The 25,214-nt window shown below is 48.3% G+C and overlaps 1 protein-coding gene across 2 annotated transcripts in view; it reads right to left on the reverse strand.

The window, feature by feature from the left end:
* GRIK4 (glutamate ionotropic receptor kainate type subunit 4) overlaps positions 1-25,214 on the reverse strand; it is a 192,310-nt gene that overhangs the window by 162,109 nt on the left and 4,987 nt on the right. For both annotated transcript variants that reach the window (XR_003399943.1, XM_026863740.1), the window contains exon 2: positions 24,259-24,416. The gene's annotated coding sequence lies outside the window, so the exon portion shown is untranslated. The remainder of the gene's footprint in view (positions 1-24,258; positions 24,417-25,214) is intronic.

Raw genomic sequence — 25,214 nt, forward strand, 5'->3', positions numbered from 1 at the left:
CCCCCCCCTCCCCGCCTTCCCCTTTAATGACTTTGCCAAAGGAGAAAAATAATTCAGTTGTGGCCAAGAACGGCATTTAAAAGTGTTTGTTGTTTTATAGCCATTCATTGTACTTAATTATAGATGTGTTACAGCTCGCGTGATCTCCTTCCCTTCCTGGAGTGAGTTACATAATCAGCCACCACCACATGCTTCCACCTACAACAACAATATTACAGCATAAGGGCCAGATTGTGCTAAATAGTCATTTCCCAGAGCTTATTGTTGTGAGCGGTCTGAAGGATGGGAATATGCAGAGGCTCGTCACCTTCCGTGGTCCTCTGGAAGTTCATGAGACCACGGAAAGAGGTAAACACCACGCCTGCTCATAGGCCGTGGCTGGAGCGATCCGTACGAGTCGTGAGGCTTCACTCCTTGGGCTAGCCAGAAGGGCTGGCGGATGCCAGACACAGCTCCAGCTGCCAGCGGGTGCTCAGGTTTTTATCCATCATCTGGTCGCGGACCCGCTGACTTCTCTTGCGATGTCTGACACTCAAGCCGTGCAACACCAGCGTCCTGCCTTCCCACCTCAAGGGCTTAAGAGGGTTTTCTCAGGTTACAGCTTCACCGGCCCTGCAGATTTATGAGAAGCTCAACAGATGCCACATTTCCATGGGAGCGCATTTAGGCGCTGACCTAGCCGCATACTTTATTGCAAAGCAATCGCATGCCTTTCCACCATAAAGGACCGCAGGCAAAACCACAAGCAGAGTAAACAATTCCGACGTCACTAGACAAAAATCACAGTAGAAGTAAAAATCCTCCAAACCCATACTATATGGAGTAACATACCAATACCAATATATCTGGTATTCTTAATTTCCTTCTGGTTCCTGACCACACTCGTGGCGTCACAAACAAGAGACTTAACGACAGTTTAGAAAAGGAAAGCAGAAGTTGCACGGAAGATGCAGGACACCAGCAACGGCAACTTGAATAATTATAAGCCCATTCAAACCTCTGCGACAAAATCCGGAAGCCTGGTGACTTTTCGAACTCGCCTAGAGCTCCAAGTGGCAGAGCGCGCAGGATACCGCTGCTTGCCCACAGCTCAGCTGGACCTGCACCAGGGCTGCGAGCAGGTTGTAGGTCAGGTGCTCAGAGCAGCTGCGCGGGCGCTGCTCACTGCTGTGCCCAAACCAGCCAGCGAGCAAGGCGGGGGCTACAGCAGAGCTTAACTCTGGCAGGAGACCTGCCTTTGGAGGGAGACGGGCGTGCACAAGGACAGGGGTGCTCCACCAGTCACGGCTCACGGCAGCCCAGTTAAGACAGCCCAGTACCAACCGGGGACAGAGGAGACTGATCTTGGCTTATGTGCTCAGTGCATCCGACTGCCTTACAGATTAATCACAAACTTCAGCCTCCAGTCACGCCAGAGCCTTCAGAAGAGCAATTTATCACAATAATTAAAAAAAAGCATTACAAGGATACTGGAGGTAGACATCGGTCAAGGAGCAGAGGAGGGGAAAAAGTTTTCCCTGGACTCTAACAGGTCACCCTTTGTTAGCCTTCTCTCTAGTAAGAGATCATTTCCACCAATATTAAGAGGAGACAGCTTCGGGAACCTGCCACATCACTGGCCTTTCACACCGTCCTCTTAGCTTTTCTTTCCTCTTCCTGCCTTCCCTCACACCTCCATTCGCTTTGTGCATTTTGTGTCAGCTATCCGATCAAAAGGGGAAGGGAAAAAAAGGATTAAGACATAAAAGTTTATTGATCGATTTAAAATTATGCTTCGAAACAAAACCCTCTGAATTGGAAAGCTTGTATTTCAATGTGAAAAGGGATGGTGGAACACAGGAAACACACCACCGAAATAAACAACCTCGTCTCAGAGCATATATTTTGTCTTCATTATGCCCCTGAGAAGGTGTTAATATACAACGTACAATGTATTAATCACCCCTCTAACTTCCAAATGCGAAATGCATCATTAACATTCATGTTGTTTTCAATTAGTTTGCTGTACGGGAAGGAGGGGAACAAAGACAGGTTCTCTCACTAAATTTTGTTTCATTTGCAAAGCATGGGGATCATAAAAAAGCAGCCTGGGTGAAACCGTCGTGCTCCCTGCCATACACCAGAGCCTGCTGACAGCAAGACGCCGAAAGGCTTTTAATTGATGTGGCTATTAGAAAAAGGCAATACTATGGGTAGTGTTTGCAGGCAACCAGGTAATTTAGAAGTGTAAGTTCCATTTTCAGGAGTGATTTGAGTACTTTGGGACAGATTTTCAAAGGATATCAGCCACCAAAAGAGGAAAATAAGCACCTAGCGGGATTTTTAAGAGCCCCTAAACTAAGGCGGCCCCCGATTCCTATTGATACTTTCATTTAAAAAGAAGGGCTTTGAAGCTTTTTTGATCCAATGTCTTAGAAGTTCCCCAGTACAGATACAAGCTCTCCTATGGAGAAAATCTCTTCGTTCATCATTTGTGAAACTCTCATCTTTCACAAACTCCTTTGCCAATGGACCGAAGGCTCAAAGTTGCTCACTTAGGGCACTGTGCCTTGGTGATGACCTGTGCCCAAAGGCAACTAAGTGCCTGACCATCGGGAGACGTTACCACTTAAACCTGAAAGGGTTTAGTTTCTGGGTGCTGACCGTTGCTGAAAGGAGATGTGCACCCCTGACGACTGGAAGGGCACCACTACCAAGAGGTCAGCTGTAAAATTTTCCACCCAGCCAAACTCTTCCAAGTCTCGTGGCCAGTCTTTCAGGAAGTTGGCTTCAGTTGCAAAGCTGGAGCAGTTCAAAAGAGCTTGTTGGGAAAAAAAAAAAAAAAACAAAAAAAAACCCAACCACCAAAAAAACAAAAACCAACCTGTGAAAACTGGACTCTTTTGCTAAACCCGCTCCCACTTACAGATCAGCAAGGCCCCCTGTGGTTGTCCAGGCCCCTTTCCAAAACAACCAGCCACGGGCCTTCTTGAGCTCATTCCAACTTCAACTAAAGCACGTCTTTCAGGAAACGCATCCAATCACAACGTAAAGTTGCCATTCAGGGATAATTGACCACAAGCCTTAGGGGAGATATTACAGTTCCTAATTACTCTCTCTGTTCAGAAACGTCTGTCTTACTTCTAGGCAGAGCTTCTTGAGTTACTTGCAAATGGCTCTTACTGTACTTTCTTAGACAAAAAAACCTGGAGTCACCTTGCCTGTAGGAAGACAAAATAGGATTTTCTAAAGAGAAGTGAGGTACCCTGAGCCCAGAAAGATGACTCACATCTGAGTTATCGCCTTCAGAGGGAACACAGCCCAATTCCTCTACGTTGACTTAAGGAGCAGATGAGACACCTCAGCGAAGGTAAGTGAGATGGATCCAGGGAGAGGCATGCGCATGAGAATTGAGCTCTCCCTGCAAAAAAGTAAGCCCTAGCCAACACAGACATGTCACCACTCAGCCTCCACAGAGCCCACCTGTTAACGTAGTCCCATAGAAGCTCCTTGGCTTAACAGGGGAATTTGAAAGGATGCACCCAAGGTCCGACAGCTGCCAACAGGACGGAGCCCATGCTCTGATTACGAAGGTGCAGGACTGGCTCTGCTGCATCCCCAGCTGTCATCCCTACCTGCAGAAGCAGAGTCACTGTGTGCTGGTGACTCGATACAGAAGGCAACAGGATTCAGCTGTTGTTCCCCACTGCGAGAAGCACTAATCAAAAAACTCCCATACAGATCAAGGCAAAGACGAATACTGGGCCCTTCCTAATTAACGGGAGTTATGTGCATCTTCCTTTAACTGTGGCAGCAAATTCCACTTCATCCCCCTCATTATATCACGTGAGCTGTTAAACAAAATAGCCTTTTGTTTAAAAGTGACACTGCTGGTGACAGACAGAGCCGCCTGCCTCAGTCACAAAAACATCTCCCACCCATTCCTTACTAACCATGATCCTGTAGATGGTTACGGCACAGCAGCCCATGGGGGATACACCAAGCCCAAAAAGTTCCCATGTGCTGCAGACCTGAAACCACCCAGAGGAACAGGTTGCTATGGTTGCCAAGATTTAATCCAAATTGATACAGGTAAAAAAAAAAAAAAAAAAAAAAAAAAAAAAAAAAAAAAAAGAGGAAAATGTAGCGATTAAAAATAAATAAATAGACAAATCTGGGCCTTGTGCCATGAAAAATGTGAAGTTGTCCTTGACTCCAGTAGCAAATGAGGCATGAAATGTATCAAAAAGTGATATTGAATATAAGGATGTATTTAATATTTTACAACATTGGAAATCTTGTTACAAAAGAGTTAGATCATAAATCAAGCTGAGAGGGGCCAGCTCTTCCCTTCTCTCCCCTCTCTTTATCTCTAATTGTTAGAAAAGTTTGAGCAGCTGATTCATTTACCAGAGAAAAGAAAGCTGAACATCATTCACAAGAAAACTGGAGGTGCTTCATTTGTCCATCAAGAGCAATAAATTCTCATTAATCATCTGTTCTGCTTGGAAGTCACTGCTGATTTCTGAAGATGTCTATCCTCCACAACTATTCCCCGCAAGCCTTCAGAAAGGGCATAAAGACTCGAGGCAAACCTCTCCATAAAGGAGATCTTTGCCATCAGTTCATTTAAGCAATTGTGTTAATTGCCTGTCTGGCCTACCAGTTATCAGCTTATCACTTGTTATCTGTAGAGAAAGATTTGTCACTCAGCTCTCCCGGACTGATTTTGCCCCCTGATTTTTCACGTATTTGTTGGATGCTGAACGTCAAAGCTGGAGAATTCCAGCGCCATCCCGTTGGCTTTAGAGCCAGGGGAATTAATCTGGAAAACCACAGGATCCGCAGATGGGAACTCGTCTGTATGGCTCCTGGGCGAGAGATGAAATACATATTTCACTCCTCTTCCTTCTTATTGCCCAGACACTCACACGCTTTTCATTACCGCTTCTGTTTAAGCACAGCCCTGCAAACGACTAACACCGCAAAGGTAAAGTGATTTTAGGAAGATTCCGTCTACGGTGGAGATACGGATCATTTTTTAAATATACTGCGTGCAATTTAACTAACCCTCTGGTAACTGTGGATGCGGTACTCACCGAACACGAGAACCGACGGATTTAAATCCCATCCACCGGCGATGGTAAACGAGCAGTTTTAATTTAAGCACCACGCCTACCCACCCCGCACACCAAGTCCTGTTTGTCATCACGTTAATGGACGTGTTAATTGACACATTTCCAAAGGACACCAACTCCCAAGAGGAAAAAAAAAAAATGCTCCTTCCTCCTCGCAGAGTCCAGAAACGCTGTCACCGGCTCCACCAGGGTCACATCAAATGCACGTCTTCCAAATTGTTCTTTACCCGCCCGTATCTCTAACCTGCTTTCCTATGGAAACAAGCTCCCCTGAGCAACTGTCTGTCAGCCTCCTGCAACCGTAAACGAACCCACTAGCCACCTGCAGCCACAACTGACAGAGCCAGCTCCCTCAAATACTTCAGGTTTCACAAAAATAGCTGACGGACAATAGCCACTCTCTCAGCATCCTCACGGACAGGCAGGATGCAATGCAAGCTCACTTCTTATTAGAGAATTTACACACAATACAGCTTTTCTGAAGCTTTTTCTGTGGCCAGAGCATTCAGTCAAAGCTCACGCTTATTTAGTTATCAAAGAATCCAACCATGAGAAAGAAATCCATAGGAAACCAGGCTTCATTACTCCCACTGCTGATGATACTACCTTGAAGACCGGGAGAAAAAAAAAGAAAAACATTGGTACTTCAAGTGATGGAGCTTCCAACACTTACCTTGAAATTTATTGCCCGGAGTAATTGAATTGCTGGATTGCAAACTAACACCTGCTCAAGGCTTTAAGAAGTTCAGCAGAGACAGGGAGAGCAGCTTTGCTCAAATCACCACCACGGCACGCCAACAAACCCCTGTGTGCCTTTTCCACCGGAGAGCAGCACAAGGAGTGTCCCCCCGGGAGTCCCTCCAGCCTCACAGACTGCTCACCAGCTACTGGGCAAAATACAGAATTTGTTTGTTTCAGGCTGAACCGAATGCTTTGCTCCAATTTCAATATTTATAACCTTAATAAAAAGATGAAACGCATTTCCAAACAAAATCGTTTCTTAATGGAAAACAATCAAAGTATGCTTTTTATAAGACGCCAAACTAGCATGTTCACCCTTTGCTAGAATTTTATCTTTAACTAAGCATTTTTCTAAGCCTTTGTTTCACACAATCATCTAGGTTGGAAAGGACCCTGGAGATCATCTAGTCCAACCATTCTCCTAGCACAGTTCCCACCTACAGCAGATCCTTAAGCTCTAAATCGACCCGACTCTTCAGCCCCTCCAGGGATGGGGACTCCCCCCCTGCCCTGGGCAGCCCATTCCAACGCCCAACAGCCCCTTCTGCACAGAAATCCTTCCTAATATCTAGTCTAAACCTTCCCTGGCACAACTTAAGGCCATTCCTTCTTGTCCTGTCGCTTTCTACTAGGCTAAAGAGGCTCAAAACCAGCTCTCTGCTGGGTTTCGTGATGAATTCACTGAAAACTTCTGACACGAAGTTGCTCGATTCATCATCTATCAAAAAGCGCCTGTGGAGCCCCTCTGTACCGCAAGCACTAAGCCAGAACCCGAGTGGTTTAGAGAGTTCACTCCCGCTATAAGCAACGACAGTTAGGTATGGAGGTATGTGGGCTTCTCTCCATGTGTTTCTTTCCTCAGAAACGAACCCTGAGCTTCCCGGGAGGAGGCCGAGATCCGAGGCGAAGCAGCCGCACGCTGCCGCGCAGGTGCTGGTGCCTTCGCCGTGACTCACCTTCCTCCCCACCCACGGCGGCTGTTTTGCAGAGCTGCTGCACCTTCCCTTCCCTGCCACCCACCACAGCCTGCAACAGGCTCCCGTCAGCAACCCTTCTACAGCTCCTCACCGTTTCCTGATTTCAGTAACACCTCTGTAAACCTAAACCCAAGTGCAGGCACGGAAAGGCTCCACGTTTGCTTGTCCTTCCTCAAAGCCCTGTCCTGCAACAGGCTCCTCTGCCCGGCATCACTCATTCCGCCCCGCCTGGACACACAGCTACTGCAACAACCGCCGCCCTTTTTTACTTAAATCACGCAGAGAAGCCACTGTGCGAGAAAACTGTAATTTGCAGGGGAGAGGGAACCGTTTGCTGCCTGGCTTCACAGCAGACCCATCCGGCTGCCCGCAGTCTCAATGCGATCATCCGCAAGTCCCAGCTCGTCACAGATTTGTCCTCTCCAAGGAACAGCATCCTCTCCCCAGAGACCCAGAAGATGCCACATAGCAGCTCTACCATTGCTTCTGATCCAGTGCCCATGCAGCTCTTGCTGGGAATAAAAACAACCCCTTTTTCCTGAAATTCAAAGCGCCATCTGACATCCTCACTTCTGTTTTGTTTTTTTTTTTTATTTCCTTCCCATCTCCAGAAGACGTTTCCACCCAACATTCTCTGCCTCAGCAACTCTAAGTAAAACATATGAAACAGTGTCTTTATTCACTTCTCCAAGAAGTAATTAGAAGCAAGAACAGAGTCAAGAATGTAGACGTTATCCTTCCTAAAGGAAAGCAGATTTCTAATTAGTGAAGGAAGCAGCTTCTGTGGGATTCTTTCTCCAAACAGCTGTTGCTGAGGGATCATCTGTCTTTCTTCTTTTCCCCTTTTGCAGTAAAAAGTTCATTTATTTTAACATATATAACTGTTGCAGTACCCAATTAAGGCAGACATAGCAAGACTAGAATCAAGGGACGCCGTAGCAGAATAAAGACGACAATGAACCATTGCAGGCAGGCGGGAGGCAGCGCCCTAATCTCTGCAGGCAGCCACGAAAAGCCAAAGGGCAGCAGCCTCTGCCTCTCCCCTCCGCACAAAGTGGCTGCTGCAAGTCCCGCTCAGCCCTCCACCAGCTCACTTCTACAGCTGGCCCTCGACCTCACGCACATGCACCACTTAAACCCTCCCTATTTTTTTCTGTGCCCCGCTAAATGAATACAGGAGATGGGAAAACAGCGCGAGGACGGGCTCAGCTCAGAAGAAACTAAGTACTGACAGTGTTGTGGTAAGGGATTTTTTTCATCCATTACTGAGCAAATGCCTATAGTGGCATTAATCATATACAGTTCAAATAACTATAGAAAAATCCTCATATAACCACGACATCAAAAAAAACCCCAAAACCCAAAGCACCAGATTGACGCGTCTCCACGCCGAACGCAGCGCAGCTGCTCACTCTGGCCACCCTTTGCCATGCCCTAGGGGCCAGACTACACTGCTGCTCGCTGAAGATGTTTTACGAAAGCATTCAAACGAAAAAGATCCTCAAATATCACATATTGGAAGATGACATTTTTTTCCCAGCCATCTTTTTTTAGGCCTCAGTTTAAAAGCTGCAGCCGGGCGCATGAAGTGCAATGACTGACTGTCCCTCCGCTGAACCTCTGACAGAGGTCACACAACTTCCACCCAAAGCAGCAGACATGATTCTTTCTCTTTACCGGTCTTTCCTTTCCTCACTTCGAGGACATGAAAAAGCCGGATGCTTTTAAACCATGCAAAAAAAATCAAAGCTGTGATACTACTTCACACACACACACACACACACACAAGCTTGTCACATCAAAAAAGACATTTTCCATTAAAGAACGTTTTTCGCAAGATACCTCTTCTTATCAATTGTATTTGTTTTTCTTCATTATCATTTTAACCTGGGAAAGTTTGACAAGTTCTTCTGAAGTGGGACTCTGTGGAAATGTAAATCATCCCCTGCAAAGCTGCAGTGGCAAGGGCACCTTTTTTTGCTTTGTGCTGAAAAGGACTCTCAAGAAAAACCCAACCCAAGTAAGCCTGCACACACATGCTTCTGCAACGAGCACATTACTGCACAATTACAGATGAAGATCAGTTCAGTGGACAACTCTTCTATATTCCTATTGACGTCCAAGGATAATAATGACCCAAAATCTAACGGGGCCAAGCAAGTTCTGAATTAATTAAGCCTGGCATTCCGAAGGTGTTCCCATTCGTTGGAGCAGCAAGGAGGGGGAAAAAAAAAAAAAAAAAAGTATTAGTAGCTTTGACATGGTGCTTGCTAAGTTTTACCAAGGCAGGTACCTGTGACTGCAGGGACTATATGTCCCATAAGGTCCCCGTCCGGGCGTACATCCAATATTCCTTCAACACATCACACAGAGAGAACAGAGCAACGCGTACATATGTGCCACACACAGAGTGTTTTCAGCCAAGCCCTCCGCTTCTTCGAGATGAAGGTGGCTGTGGCATACACAGACATATTGTGCACCTAAGAAACCACATAAACAAACACACCTACAAAGGCATTTCATGCTGAACTGGTTTCTCTCCAATCTGTATGCCACAGCTTCCTAAAGAAGCCTTAAAGAACCAGAACAAACAACCCAGCATGAAGTGCTGAAATTTAAATGATCATGTAATAATTCAGTCAAATTCAAGCTGCTTCACTTCCATCTGGACAAACCATTCCCTCACTCTTGGTAAGTCTCGGGTCCCTTCCCAGACTGCATTTCCTTGCCTGGGAAGGCACGTAAAGGAGCTTGTAAGTGTGAAACAGGAGAAACAGAGTCCCCTGAAGGATACTTGCTATTGCCAATGCAATGCAGGCCTGCCAAAATAAGCCCCTTTTGCCAGCCCAAAGCTGGGGATTGAGTCCGCCACACAGCTGAGAGAGCTCTCCTATGTGACTGCTGGCAAAGGTTACACAAACCATATTCAGTGGCCGACCTCAGAAAGTCCATACATGCCTAAAGGCATCCAAGCTCCATCACACTCATGTGTCTGTTGGCAGAGAAATGCTCACATGCCCGCTTGGGAGCAGGAGAAGAAAGTAAAAAAAAAAAAAAAAATCTATAAGAGTAAATGCAGTCAAGAGATAATTCCCAAGCACTCAGTTACAAATGAGCTAGTACAAACACACAAATAAAAAGAAGAGATGTGTATCAACGCCGTGGTGTCACGGGTACCACCTAGACACTGATAAAGCCAAACAAGGGGGAGGGCAGAGAAAGCCACAAAACAAGACGACTTACGTGCCAAAGGCAGAGCAGCCTAAGCTGCTGCATCAGAGATGTCCCTCCTCTGCACAGACATACACGCACCAGAGACGTCTCCTGCCTCAGCCTCAGAGAAAACACTCACACTCCGCAATCACGCAGTACCACTGGCAGAAAGGGTCAAGAGACAGATGCAGCTACAAATTTTCCAATAGCTGAAATGGTGTTTGATCAAAGGAATGTCTTAGAAATCGCTGGTGCATTGCTGGCAGAGAGCAGAGGAGCAGACATTTCAAAAGGAATCCTTCGCTCACATCACGCCTCTCCTGCAAGAAGCCAGCACCCGGCCTCCCTCCCTCCCTCCTCGTGGTCACGGGCTGCCTCGACTCCAGTCCTTGTAATTCAGAATATTTACATGAGGTCTCCTTTGCACTTTCAGTTCACATTATACCATCTCAATCCAGCGTTATAAACCAGTCCATCACAAACATCAGCTTGATTACAGGGACTGCTGCATATAATAAATGTGTATAATGTATACGTAGGAAGCAAAAGACACCTCTATATTTTTGCTTTTGTAAAGACAAATAGCCTCAATTGCTTAATCAATAAAAATGCCTCTCCAACTCCTACTGTTATTACAAAGCTATTTCAGACAGAGTGAAAAAGAACCATTGCATCTATATTCCTGTCAAAGACGACAGCGGCTGGTTGGCCAGCGAACGAACTACCTGGACTCTCAAACCCAAACTGTGCTACTCTCAAACCCAAATTCTAGTCCGAAGCAAGCTGAACCTCCACAGCATCCCAGCCTCTCCCTGGGACCATGGCTTCATCCTTAAAGCATCCTCTTAACCTAAAGGGGGATTCTTCTGGGAAAGGACACGCCACCTAAACCACAGAATCTGTGCATCGTTCAGCAAACGGCAGTCACAGCACAGGGGGACGTGTTGGCTTTTGTATGTTGACACCGACAGAAGGGCGGGCAGTGGTCCCAGACGGGGAGCTAAGGAGGGGGGAAGCGATCCGGCACAGGCTGCGCAGCCTCCGCAGCAGGTCCCGGGAGGAGGGAGGCTGGAACAGGAGCTGCTCCAGCAGGGAGCACCGGTCCTGCAGCAGAAACCACGGAGACCCAGCTGCCAGGAAGCCTTTTGAGATGCAGGCAGTGCTGGAGCAGTTGTTCCTAATTGCCAGCAATGCTTTCCTGGTAGGAACAGCAGGGACCAGCGGGGTGCGAGGTGTGTCACCATATGCCTCACAACTTGCTCACTCCAACAGCTCCAGCTCAGAGTTGCAGGGAACTCAAAGGACAAAGAAAGAGCATTTCTTACAGCTCGCTCTTCCCTTCCCCTCCGGCACATCTTGTCTTCAGGCTTCTTGCTTCTGGGGACAGATGCCACCTTTAGGAAGAACGCAAGGTTTTCCATCACGGGATACACAAGATCTATTTTATCCCTCAAAACCTCAACTTGATGCGCAGGTTAAGTCAACTTTAGCTCTGAGGTAACCAAGCACAGCTCCCAGTGGTGCCTTGAGGAACAGACCCTGGAGTGTTATTGGGGCAAAGGCTCAGCAAATCCAGAAACTCTGTTGTACAGGAAAATGGCAGCAGGAGAAAATGGCAGCAGGCAAAGCTTGAAGCCAGACCAGAGGGCAAAGTGCTGTCCCTCTCGGGGGAAGAAGCAGCCACACAAACAAGAAACCACACTTCCCCACACGTACACGTGGAGATGCTTTGATCTCGGTGGGCAGGCGCCCACTGCGGGGGGATGACCCCCTACAAATGCAATCTGTAGCAAAAACAGATGCCCCAAGTCCCAGCTTTGTGCTGTAACTGCGAATAGCCTCCTGTTCAGCGTCCAGCTTCAGCTCTTGTATTTCTTCCATCATCTTTGTCTAACCTAGAACCTCCCCGTGGTGGCAGGGGAGAGCTCCTGCACAAGAGTTTCCCTCAGATCCTCAGGAAGATGCAATTTGCATTGAGTAGGACACCTAAAACTACTGCAGGAGAAAGCCTACGCGTCAGGGAGATGCCACGTTATTTCCACATCACCATCAACTCTCTTCCATATCGCTGGCTTCTTTGCAACAAAGACATTTTTTTTTCCCCTTTTCTTTTCCCTTTCCTCTCCTGGAGACTATAAATTAACTGTCAGTTCCCTGGTATTTCGTACACTGTTCTTTCTGGCTCTCTTCCAGATCTCTAGGGTGCCATTCTTTTTTTCTCCTCCTTGCTGCTCTCTTTTCTTCACCTCTTCCTCCCCTGAGGTTTCTTTATCTCCTCAGCTCCTGGCTGATGGACTCACGACCACCAACGCCCAGCAAGGCTGATCTCACCCATGCCCCTGTCAGGTCAGTGTCTCCTTCCCCTTGCTCTTTGCACCCTGGGAATGGAGCTCGGTTGCCCTTTCTTCTGCAGGTGGCAAACTCCCAGAGGAAAGGAGGGGGAAAGAGGAAAATATATCAACACAGCCCACAATATCCCAAAGATCCCCTGTCAATCACAGCCTGAGCAAAACTGCCCTTCAGCCCTGGCCAAGTTGAGCTGTTGCTGGCTGGGGAAAAGAAGAACTCATTTTACTTATCAGTGTGGGAAGAGAGATTAGAGATGCTCTGGAGTCTGAAGAGAGACATCAGTGAATGGAGAAAGAAAAGGTATTTGCGGAGAGAGGAGACATTTGCTTGTCAGGTACAAGTAGGAGCTGAGGGGAGAAAATGGGTTGAGAAGTGAAGAAGGGACAGGAGAAGGGGGAAGCCAGACTACAAAGAGAAGATACTGCAAACTGTTCTGCCTCGTACCGCAAACTGATTTTGAGTAAAGAGATGCCACAAGCTTCTTCCTTCTGATGCAAGCAAACAGAGCTTGAAGCACTCTGGCATCAAAACCAGAGGAATTTCTCTATGATTTGCACTCCCCGGTGCTGCGCCCTCACACCAAGCATCCACCGCAGCCCACCTCCCTCTCCCCGTAGACACACACACGGGCACAGACTTTCTCCCTGGCTCCCGGACGACAGCTCAGGCTCAGGAGACTTTGCAGCTTGCCAAGATGTTGAAGAAGTGACAGACCTGACAGGGCCAAGTCTGCCCAAACTCACCCCCCCTGCTCTTGAACAATCTCCTCCCCACGCCAGCCTTCCCAAAGGCTCCCCCGGAGTCCTGCTAGTGCTCAGCCCTTCCCTCTCCTCTCCCATGAAACCTGCAGGGACATACGGAGATTTCTACCCCATTCCTGCCCTCAATATTACCCTCTCTGCGCACAGACTCGCCTCCTCCTAGCTCCTGCACCCCAAAAGCAGCCAGCCTCCTCCTCTTTCGGAGGGGATGCTCGCTGCCCTGGGTCACGGGTACCAGGAGGATGTCCTGGCTGTGGCGGCTTTACTCTGGGCACACAAGCCTTTCACGAGCTCCCCTCCATTTAAGATGGCCTTGGAAATTCAGGAAGGGAGCCTACCTCAAAGCGCTTGCAGTAATGCAGAAAACTCTCTATAAAGGGAGAGAGGAAAACGGAGAGATTGGTAGCAAGCCCTGACAGGGAAGAAAAGTGAGCAACGTGGTGGATTCACGACACAATATTTCTGCAGGGAGGAAGGGGGGGGGAGGAATAAAAATCTAACCTCATGCCTCTAAAAAGGAAGGAGTGGAAAACACTTAGCTTATAAAGACTTCTCCCTCTGAAAAATTAATCCTGACAATACAAAGACATACACAAGAAAGGAACAACTCTCTGCAGAGCACCCATGAAAGAGGAAGCCAAGTTTGGTCAGGAAAGATGATTACTTTAACATAATAATGCCCCCCATCTATTTTGAGAAAATCTGGTGGGTTTTTTGTTTTGTTTTGTTTTGTTTTCTTCTACTGCGAGGCTGTAATATCCCCACAAATACTCAGTCAGCTACAATAATAAAAGCCACATCACAATAAACCAGCTGAAAGACCATTATATGAAACACATTTTCAATAAAATAAAAGAAGAGAGAAAAAACAATAAAGCCAACATTTTCCGAGCAAAACCTCAGTGCCTTTTGCCCATCACTTTCATGGACACACTTGCAAATTGCCTCAGTTTTTTAAAGCCGTCTCTGTTTTTCACTTCAGGAATAGGTTTTTTTGCAGGCCATTAGCATCCCTAAGGGAAATGCGCTTTCCCACAAGCCTGCATCCCCAGGCAGCGAGCCTGGATGATGGCAGGAAAGGGCAGGACCTTATTTTCTCGACCAACACACCGACAGGGATGCGAACCAGCCTTAAGCAGCACATCAGTGAGAACGGACCACGCGATGTTCCCGATTCTTCCGCAGTTGTACAAAAGCATCACAGTGGGATGCCTTGAAACGGCAGCACCTTCCAGGGTGGAGAGCCAGCAGGTGATTAAGCTGAACATAACGCTTCGCAACACGGAGCCAGCCTCCTGGGGACAGGCTGGTGGTCTCTGCGGGCTGGCTGTCAGGGCCTGGCAGCAGCCAGCACCGAGCACTTGAGAAGAAAGTGCGAAGGCAGAGGAGACACAGCTTGGCCTGAGGTTAAGTTTCTGCTCAGCTCACATTAAGAAGAAGTTAGGTCATATCCTGAAGCATAAGAATTTATAACTTTCTATTCATTTATGCTTTTACACTTACAACTCCGTAAAAACTCTGATAAGCCACATAAATATCTACTCTCAGCTTCAATTACACTGTGTGACAATGAATACCACAGGCTATTTTTCCACGATACTTAGGAATTAACCCACGTCAGCAACTCAAGTTTGACTTTAAATTACCTTGTCTTCCCTGATGGTTTTGCCTGAATGATCCATCCTCACATTTTTGTCTGCTCATCACAGAGGAAACCTTGCACATCAAATGCAGCAAAAGGAATTTTTTTTGGTGAATTTGTCTTATCCTGTAGGGTTTGGTTTCCAGATCCCATTAGCAAACCTCCTCAGATGCTAACACTGTCACCCCGTAGGCTGCATCAGGGTGTGCCTCCTGCGCACCTGGCTAGCTGCAGACGGGCTAGCGAGCCCAGGGGAGTGTGGTCCACAGCTGATAGGAGCTTCAGCAGCCACACAGAGCAAAGTCACGCAGCAACTGGGTCACCTCCTGCACCAGCACCGTCCGTGGCAGCGTCACTCTCTGCGTTGGGTTTCCTTGCCCAGCACCTGACCTCCCCCAGGTCCAACACTGCCGAGGAGGAGAGGGAACCCGTGATGAAGCGATGATGAGCACGGCAAGGGATGCACGCTGAGCTGCTCCCCCTGCGCTGCAGGACTCCTCTCTCCCGTGTCATCCCAACGGCCAGCTCTGCTCCGGCACCTGATGCTGAGCCCGCTGTGGCTATTGCAGGCCAAGCACACCTGATGACGGGGCTGCAGCGTGGCAGAGCTGCTCCTTCTCTCCCACCATGCCACTTGGATGCTCTCCCCAGCAAGGCTGGGAACTTCACAGTAAACACCTCAACTTCCCAACCAGGGAAGGGCAGCGGAGGAGGAAAGAGGGGACAGGGGAACCACAGCTGTCTCCCTGCAGCGCTCCCCGTGTCAGGAGAAGAGCCCAGTGTGGCCCTTTATTACACCTTCAGTTTAGAAGTTATCGTCACAAGTTCTTAAGACGTCAACAATGAAGAATCCCATTGTTCTCCTAATTAATTCGGCAATCTCAGTGAAATAACACAAGCTGCAATTGTAATTCCAAGCTCACCCCTCGACCACTGGAATCAACTAATTAAATAACAATCAGCGCCACCGTTTGCATTTAGAAGATGGACTATTCCTTTTTATTGCTGCAATTAGGGAACGCACTCAATAATCGGAATGAAATACAAATTTACCCAGGAGCCCACTAAATTATGACCATTCATACTTTGTTTTCTTTTCATCCTAGCAAAAAGATGGCAATTCTCCCCCGTCCCTGCTTCCTCAGTTAGAAAGGGCACTCTGGAGATGTAAGGCGGGTTACCAGCTGCAGACAGCCCTGCTGTGCAGGTGCCATCTTTTCTTCCTCCCAGTTAGGATAACCTCTGTCTTTTTGATCAAGGTCCCTCCTAATCATCTCACACTGAATCCTTTTATTGAATAAATCAGCATGGGGCCGCAGACACACTCAGAGAGAGGTTCGGCTGCGGAGGGAACCATCCCGGCGTTGGTGGCAGCACGCAGCACACGTGTGCTCGCTGCCCTGCTGCCATCACCCGGGCTCAGATCTCGGCAGAGGCAAGGCAAGGCAACGACAGAGATCGCTGGTACAGTGACAACGGGCTGGAGGGACAGCAGCCCTGGATCTCACCCAGGGGGCCTCTCCATCTCCGGAGGTGTCACCCTCTACGCCGCTGTGTCCTCGGCAGCAAATTACAAATCCTTGCGGTCCTCTCCAGAATCTTACCTCTGAGCGATGAACAGATCACATTATTCCATGCAAGTGCTAAATATTATGCACAGAGCAAAAGCAGTACTTAGAAAAATACCTGGGGGCTACAGTTATCCATTTTAAAAGGGGATGCTTTGAGTCTTTTTTCCTTCTTCTACACTACACCTGTACCTCGAGGTCAATAGTTACGAGGTATTGCGCATTTGCTCAGAACAGTGTCAACACTTCCCTCCTGTTTCTTCTAGCCTTGCTCCAGCTAAATTGGAAAAATCCTCTGTGGAGACAAGGCAGAGTCCTACAGAAGTTACTGCATCCTCTCTAGTGTGGCACTGGACACCACACTGAAAGGGAACAGATCCTTCATCTGGTGAGGAGCACCCCGTTTGGTATCAACCTCCGGTTGAGGATTTCGGAGCACCTGACAAACCGGCTGCTCCTCACTAGGTGTGGTGGCGCACACCCTGCTGCCCCTCTGCGCCTTGCTGTTCACTCTCTGCCTTCACAGCCCTGTTTAAAAGGTAACAGCAGTCTGGAAAATGGCACGGCCGAGCAAGCGTCCCTGTTGGCACATGAGTGACTCGGATCAATCTGAGCCCAGATTTCTCTGTTAAGAGCACATCATTCTCTCTCGCTCTCCTCTTCTTAACTGCCAGTCCTGCGAACTCAGGATGGGAGCTGGAGATTCATGCTGGGTCTTTCCCTTTTTGGCCATTGTGAGTCATAAAGATCACACAAGTCAAACGCAGCCTGCGAGGCCACTGGGCCCAGGAGAATCTGGCTGTGCTTTGGGGGATACAGAGTGCAATTGCCTGGTCCTTCAGCTGAGGCTTCATTAGCACTTCTGGCGATGCTCAAGCCAGAGCAGATGATGACTTGTCCTCCGGCTGCTGTGCTGCCTCTGCAGGGCTAGCAGGAGCAAGGAGAATGAACGCAGAGAGGTCTGACTAAGAGCAGACAGGTGCCTTAAGGATGAAGCCATACCACAGTGACTATGGGATGGTCGTGCCATCGCGCTTGAAATGGAAATGGCTGTGCCCCACTAAGAAAACCCATGCTAACCACTCTCCCCACGTTCACAATTAAAGGGAGCTGTTGAAGATGTCTTAACAATCAAGTTTCTTCTCCTTCCCAAACAGGGTCACTGGTACCCAGACCGATGCCTTTGCAGCAGCAGCACCCAACAGTGACCATTAGACAAGTCTGTGGAGGAGGAATGTGCCATTCTCTGCACTGCTCTGGTGTGGCAGTAACACACAGACAACCAAACTAACCAAGGGACTTGTTTATATTGAAATCAGCATGACTTCGGCACAAATTTGAAGTTAACCTTATGCTTTAGTACTGACTTAGTAGGGATCGGAGGGGTTTTACCCCAGGAGAGAGGGAAGCTGCAGCAGAGTGAGCTCTGGGACCAGATCTGCTGGGCTCCTGGAAGTCAGTTCGGGATGGGATGGGAATCTTCAAGGCAATCACTCCAATAAAGGAAAGAGACCTCCACTGCATAACCACAGAGATAACTGGCAGGAACAGCAGCAGCAGGAGGAGGTGTGAAAATTAAATTGGATAAAAGGCAGGTGTTCAGGGAGGAGTGGAGGCTGAGGGGAGGGGGAAGGCAGGAGAGGTAGAGTAAGCAGCTAAATAGAACGGTACCGGTATTGTACTGCTGTCACTGGCACTTCAAAACATTTGCAAAATGCTCGTGTCTGCTTCAAGGAGAAGAAATAGAAGGAGCTTTAAACTGCATAATCAACCCATCACCAAGAGTCAGAGAAAAACTGCATCTTCACTCTGCTCTGGCCCTACTGCAGAGGTCAGGCGAGCTGCACTGCCGGCCTGGCAGAGGTGCCTTCCGCTGGGCTTGGGGGACCCGAGGACAGGCGGGAGCACCGGAGAAGCCGGAGGCCTTTCTGTGACAGAAGGAAAAGGGGCAGAGAGGAGGAAGGCAGGAACACGCCTGCTTCAAAGCAAGAGGGCAGAACCACATGCCTTAAACTTTTTTTCCTTTGATCAGCTTCTAAACCTTCCAAGAGCTTCGTACGAGAAGAAGGTGGGGGAAGAGCAGCCACACTCCGCAACAGAGCCAGGGCCAACCAGAACCCCTCGCTGATCAAAGCACAAGCTCGACACCACGCTGCTCTGGCCAGCCCGGGCTCTGCTACGCCACGATGCGGCTACGACCAAGGGGGTTTGACAGCATCCCTGTGTCCCTGAAATCCTGCAAAGCCTGATCTCCACTGGGCAAAGCACGCCACATTTTATCAAGCCATCAGATTGTTCTCAGAGCCAAGATGTCCAGGACAGAGGGGAGCCATCGCATCTTGCCAGCAGGGTCAGAAGGGGAGAGCAGGTCTCTGCTGCTGCTTGACTGAGGCATAATTGTTCCTTGTGCGAGGAATATTTCAGATGAGGCAGCATCCGTGCTTCAGAAATAATGAACTGTGATTACACAGGATGGTGGCCAAAACACATTATAGCTAGAGCCGGGGAGAAGTTCTCAAATAGCTTTTGTCAAAAGAATGGCCTTCTTCCAGAAATTGATAGCTTTTGCAATTCAGCCCCCTCACCAAGAAGTTTCCAATTTTTCCTCGCAAGCCCCTCAAGTAACACGCTCTGTTTCTGTCTCCTTTATTAGGGGTTACTGAAGAAAAAAAGCTCTTACCAAAGGGGAAAAAAAAAAAAAAAAAAAAAAAAAAAAAAAAAAAAAAAAGACCATAAGGGAAAAAAGGCCATGAGAAGGAGAAATGTGACTTTTCTTTTTCATCTCCAAAACTGCAACTATATTCCCATGTATATATTTTTGCCACTTTGGAGCCTCCTCCCACTCTCACGGGTTTACTCAAGCCCACACAGAGCAGGAGGCAGAAGGGATAATTTGGGTTCCTCTGTGTCACGTTTTCTCTCCGGCTGGGTCAGCCCCAGGCTGAGGCAGAAGCAGTTCCTCTGCCCACAGGGGGATGGGGGTATGCATTTCCCCTTCTGAGGAAAGTGTCCAACATGCTCAGGGCCAGCAGCTATCCCTGCTCTCTATTTGCACAAGAACTGACAGAGCAGACAGAGGGAGGAGGCTGACAAGCAGTGGGGACATGACCCACATGTGCCTCCTCTCCCCAGTGCGCTTTTTCTCATGACCCAGAAGGTAAGAGCCTCAATTCGGGGACACAGCAGTACTTCTGCCCTGCTAATATGAGCTTATACTCCAATTATACTATTCATATATTTTTTACATATAAAATTTTACTGCTTTCCCTTCCACTTTAATGGCTTGAAGGAGTTTACTGTCACAACAGCTCAGAACCTCTCTCCTCTGCCTGGATGCTGATGCCCAGCCTGGCCTTTCTTTGCTACTATTCCTCCACATTTTCACCCAGAATAGGTGCCAAGGGACAGACTCAGGTTTATTCCAGATGCTGTCACTGACTTGCCGTGTCTTCCTTAGGATATTTCCATCCCTCTGTTACCTATTTACTACTGGCAAAAGGTGCAGCAAACAGCAGAACCGCAAGAAAAAGCCCAGTGCTGTGCAAGAAGCAGCCCATCGAGGGTGCTGTGGATGGATGGATGGATGATGGATGACGGATGGATGGATTCTCCTGTCTCACACTGCTGCTTCCCTCCTCCAACCCAAGGTTCGCACTCCAGTCACCCTCCCGCTGCTCCAGGCACTGGGAGCCCAGGCAGATGAACCCTTCCTCCAGCTCCAGCACCAGTTTCAACTCACTCAGGCAGTGCCACAGGCACAGGCTGCCTCCAGCTCCACCCCGCTGGCCTCTGCACCAGCACGGACAGCTTCTTCCCTGGGTTTGTTCTGCAGAAAGGCTCACAACCTACCCCCGCTCCCTGCCCGACAGCTCCGAGCTTCCGTAGATTTGAAGGAGCACCTATTAATTACCCAACCATAATGAACTCAAGCAGTTCATAGCAGAAATGTTATGTTCAAGTCAGGAGCCTTTTATCTTACAAATCAGTGACCTGCACAAAAAATTCCCAGGGATGCGACGCTCGTATTGTGCTCCCAGCGATCCCTCTGCCTATGAAAGAGCCTTCAGATCAATGGTTCTTCACCTGTTCACATCATCTTGCTTTTAACAGTAAAGCCACCCAGAAACGGCTGGGGGCTTTTCCCATAAAAGGAGAACAAGCCCTTAAGTCTAATTGGAGGCAATTCATCCACAACACGCGGTTTGTTGTAAAGCTGGTTTTATAGCTACCAAAGCTGGACAGGATTCCAAGATTGTTTCCTTTGCCTCCTGCTTATATGAAGTCTAGCGGTCCATGAGTTTCCTGGATCTTAGTTCCTAGAAGCCAAGAGATCACCATCAAAATGTTTAAATTGCTCCACGGGATTAAAGTGCTGCCATGACCAAACTGGAAGATTTGCAAGAAGGAAAAACAGATTAACCTGTCCTGAAGGAGCATTAGGCCTAGCCTTTACCATGTCCAGCATCAGATAGATTACTATCCTTTAAAAAAAAATTAAAAATAAAAAAGTTCTGACTGCATAATACTTGCTGTTCTGAGTTTTGATTCTCCTGTTATCCCTGCCGGCGCCCAATCCGAACGGCTTTGAACTCAAGGATATCTTGTAGCAACCAGGTCTGCAGGCAGAGGCTGCGTTACATGGAAAAAGAGGAATTTATTGCTCATGTAGAGACTCAGCAACAGCGCAAAGGCCCTGGGGCCAGGAGACCCCAACCAAAATCCTCCGCCAGGACAAGAAGGGGAAACCAGCGCTGCTCACCCTGCCCTGCTCCTGCGGAGGATACGGAACCCCCGGCACACCAGCTCTACACGTCTCCTCATTGCAAACAGCAGGTTCGACTAATTAAAGTGGAAATTAAGAGAAACTCTCAATTCATCTCCAAAATTAGCAAAGACAATACAATTTAGATCAGAATAAGGTTCTTCAGTCCTCAACAATCACTCAAACAGCTTCACCCAAACTGAGGAAAAAAAAGAAGCATCATGATTTCCCCTTTTTGTGTGATTTTTTGTTTGTTTGTTCCAGAGGAGAAAGACAAGACTTTTATAGGGTTTTTTTTTCCTATTAAAAGAATTGAAAACCAAACTTTTTCCAAGGGAATGTCTCAAGTAAAAATCATTCTCAAGAAAAGGAAAGCAGGGTGCCCCTACAAGGAGAAGAAAAAGGAAACCAGAAGCACAAACCCTAGGAAAGATAATTCTGTCATCAATATATTGAAAGCTCTAATCACAATCCCACAAAACCGTTAACTTGATGAGCCAAGCATTATTTAGGCAAGGTTCCCCCACTGCTGTTCCTTGCTTCCCTGAGAGGGTTTGATCTGTCAAATGCTTGACATATTCCCTTTGCCAGGGAGAGGGTATTTCAGCCCGGCTGGAGTCGTTAATAATTCCGGAGACACTCCACACCACTCCTCCTCTCCCTAATGAACTTCACCACATTCATACAACACCAGTTTTTAGCAGTTTCTTTCCCCATATGCCCCCACTTGTGCAGTCGGTACGACTTGTTCCCATTCCTGCCTGCTAATTAGAGTCTGTAAATGATGAGGGAGATGTTCTCCTTGGGTGCAGCATCAAAATCTTTGCGGCAACTTTGCGCTTACGGTGACGTTACTGTAACCCCCGTGCCGTAAACCACGCTGCTCCAGCCCTAAGAAAGGCACATATTTATGCTGCTAAACACAAACAAGCAAGTAAAACCCCAAAAAACCCAAACTGTTCCTTCAGGGCCTGGGGCAAAGTCATCCCAGGCACTGGGACATCCAGCCGAGCTCCCACACCAGGGATGGAGCTGCACTGCCAGCAGGTGGGATGCGGACCGGAGCTGCCAACACGCCCCTAGTCCTGTTTGTTGTGTTCACAGGGACACGTTTGCAACAAGTTTCTTTCCGTGTCTACAATATTTCATCTGGAGGATGGACATTCTGGTGACAGACACTGAGCTGTCAGGAAATGGGGGCTTCTCACCTCGCTTTTAACGCATCTCCTGGGACGCTGATGCTGGAGGACAACATCCCCCAAGTCTTGCGGGATGGACCGACGTCAGCACGGGGCCAAAACTTGCTGCAAATCCACACCAGCACAATGCAGGATGGGCCCGAGGTGCCCAAGCAAGCTCGGAGTTGAGCTGCTTCGCCTACAGCCGTGCCCTCCACTTTGCATTTTATATGCCTTTGGTATCACGCTGACAGGCCATCACGTGGGAGGCTACTGCTGGAGGAAGTGACCAGCATTGCTTCCACACAAAGCGAAGAACAGCCCCCCACACAATGAAACCTGCAGAGCTCGCTGCCACGAGAAACCAGCAAATGGCAAGAATCAAAAAGACTTGACACGTTGCACAGGAAGGACATAAATATTTGAAATGACTGGTTAGCAACCATGGGAGAAACACACGTCTTCGCTCTTTAACCAAGCTCTATCAGGCAGGAGGAAAATAAGCATTTTGATCACCTGTTACAGACAGCTCGAACCCGATCTGACAGTCCCAGAGTATAGGGAACAAGGATCCAGTACTGCAACAGCTGTATTTTTTTCAGTCCTCTCACACTCTTGGTGAGCAAAACGTGCACAAAGGGGATGTTCCGCATAGGCAAAATGGAATATACACACAAGAGAGGAGGTATATTGAAATCCCGGCCTTTTTGCTCTCCCCTCCATCTTTTGGCTATCCTCACAGCTCTCACCAGACACCCGCATCACACGCAGCTATCAAGATTATTAATTTTTTGAAGTCTCACTTATTTTAGCTGCTTCCATGAAAGCCAGACCCAACTTGGAGCCCTTCTGCTGACACAAGGCCTTTAAAAAAAAAAAAAAAAAGTGCCTTATTGTTGCTGTCGACGTTTACAAATTCTGCTGTATCCATCTGTCCAGTTAATTACTTTGTGCGGTAGCCTGTTAGCTTCTTTAAAAAAAAAAAAAAAAATTAAAAGGACCCAATTATCATTCTGGGCAGCTCCCTCGATCCCAGAGAAGCAGCACATCCCCAGTGCCACAAATGCCTTTGTTACCGTTGTATGCTGACAAACAGGCAGAGAGAGAAGTGTTTTGCAAGACTTTCTTTATTCTGGCGGGATGAGGGCAGAATTTCCATCTCCTGCTTACGTCGAGCCCCATGTCTCGGTGACAGTTCCTGGTGATGCCAGCGGGTCTCCCTGCTCCTACCAGCCCAGAACTCCCCCCTCTACCCATTCCCCAGTGTCTCCTGCACTCTTGCCTCCCCAAACCTTCGTCTCCATTCCGCATCCCCCGGGGCCTCGGCCACCTCTAATCACCAGGGACATGGCAGGGGGCAAGCGACTCGGTGGCCCCGATTAGGATGTGGCTGTGCTCCCCGCTCCCTCTCTGCGGGGCGCCTCCTCCCGTGCTCCCCACCACACACGCACTAAGTAATAAGTACACGAATGAATGTTGGTGTCATTCAGCAAAATAAAGGCAGGAGGGTTTTGCTCCGGCTCGGCCTCAATGAGAGCATTTTTCCCGGAACAAGGGGCTGAATTCAGCTGCTTGGTGCTGTCTGATCGCGGTTTGTTGCCAGAGTAACGGAGGCACCGGAGCTGCCGGGGCCACGCTTCAGGGGAAGGAAAGGGCTGCTGCCTGGCACCCCGCTTGCCACCACCCTGCAGAGGGCTGGGGACATGGGTATGGGGTCCCCCGGTCCCTCTGTGGGGTGAGCTCAGCCCCCAAAGCTCCTGCCAAGTAAAAAAAGGGAGAGGCCCTTGGAGATGCTGAGTCAGCTCCTGGCATCTGCTGGAGATGTCCTCAGGGGACCCTGGAGCAGCCACTCTGTTCCCCTGTGAAATGGGGATACCACAGCACCGCCCTAGGACCCAGCCAGGGCTTCACGTCCCAGACCAGAGGCTCTGACCTGACCAAATCACTTACCTACCCCTCGCTGCAGTCCCAGAGATTATAATCCAGGTTTTCCAAAGATTATTTTTTTTTTTCCCCAGTTGAGGGCCCAGACATAAATTGAACAGGATCGCAGTAAGGATGCTTGACAGGTTAATGCGTCAGCTATCTCTCCGAGAACGTAATTCAATCTGAAATAAAACGCAACGATGTCTTCTGCTTTATACAGCAAAACCTGGCCTTAGGGATCCAGCAGACCAGCAAAGGCTGAACAGAAGTGGTTTTCTTAGACAGGGAGGACATAATTTGTGCTTTGTACATTGAGAGTGCTAACACAGCCCTCTAAGACAGAGAATGCAGTCTCTCCAGATCAAATAAAACACCCTGTGATTTTCCTTTTAAAGGGAGGACAAGTCAGAAGTTACCCCATCATACATCTGATCCTTAAGCTCTACAGTGTACTCCAGCGCTTAGCCGATCACCAGGCGACCGTGCATTCCTCTCCTTTCCCTCTCCCCATGCTTATATATTTGTAAATTGGTTTTTCATCTGTAACCTACTATTCAACTCGCTCCACAATTTATCTTTGTAGATTAAAACAGACAGCGAAAGGACATAAATATATGCCCCCCCAGCCTTCTCAGAACTCTCGTATCACCACACTACAAAGACAAGGGAAAACGCTCGTAAGTCAAATAACTATAGACACAAGCAGGCTCAGCATTCCATGGTAGGAGCTTGCTGTTATCCTACACATGCAAACGAAGACCACAGCCGTGCCATACCGGGGCTCTTCGACTTCTCTGAATATGAACGAGCTCTGTCTCTCTGCTGATTCCCCCACACAGTCTCTCCGAAGGCAGGAGACCCAGCCAACCCTGCCACGCACGCTGACTTGCTCCCTTGCTGCCTGTTTTGCAATTTTAATTTCTCACCTTCCTAAACAGCAAAAGATTTATCATTCTCTAGTCAGAAATATTTAATTTTCC

The sequence above is a fragment of the Athene cunicularia genome (assembly GCF_003259725.1).
Source record: "Athene cunicularia isolate RWA chromosome 24 unlocalized genomic scaffold, athCun1 chr24_part1, whole genome shotgun sequence".
NCBI lineage: Eukaryota > Metazoa > Chordata > Aves > Strigiformes > Strigidae > Athene > Athene cunicularia.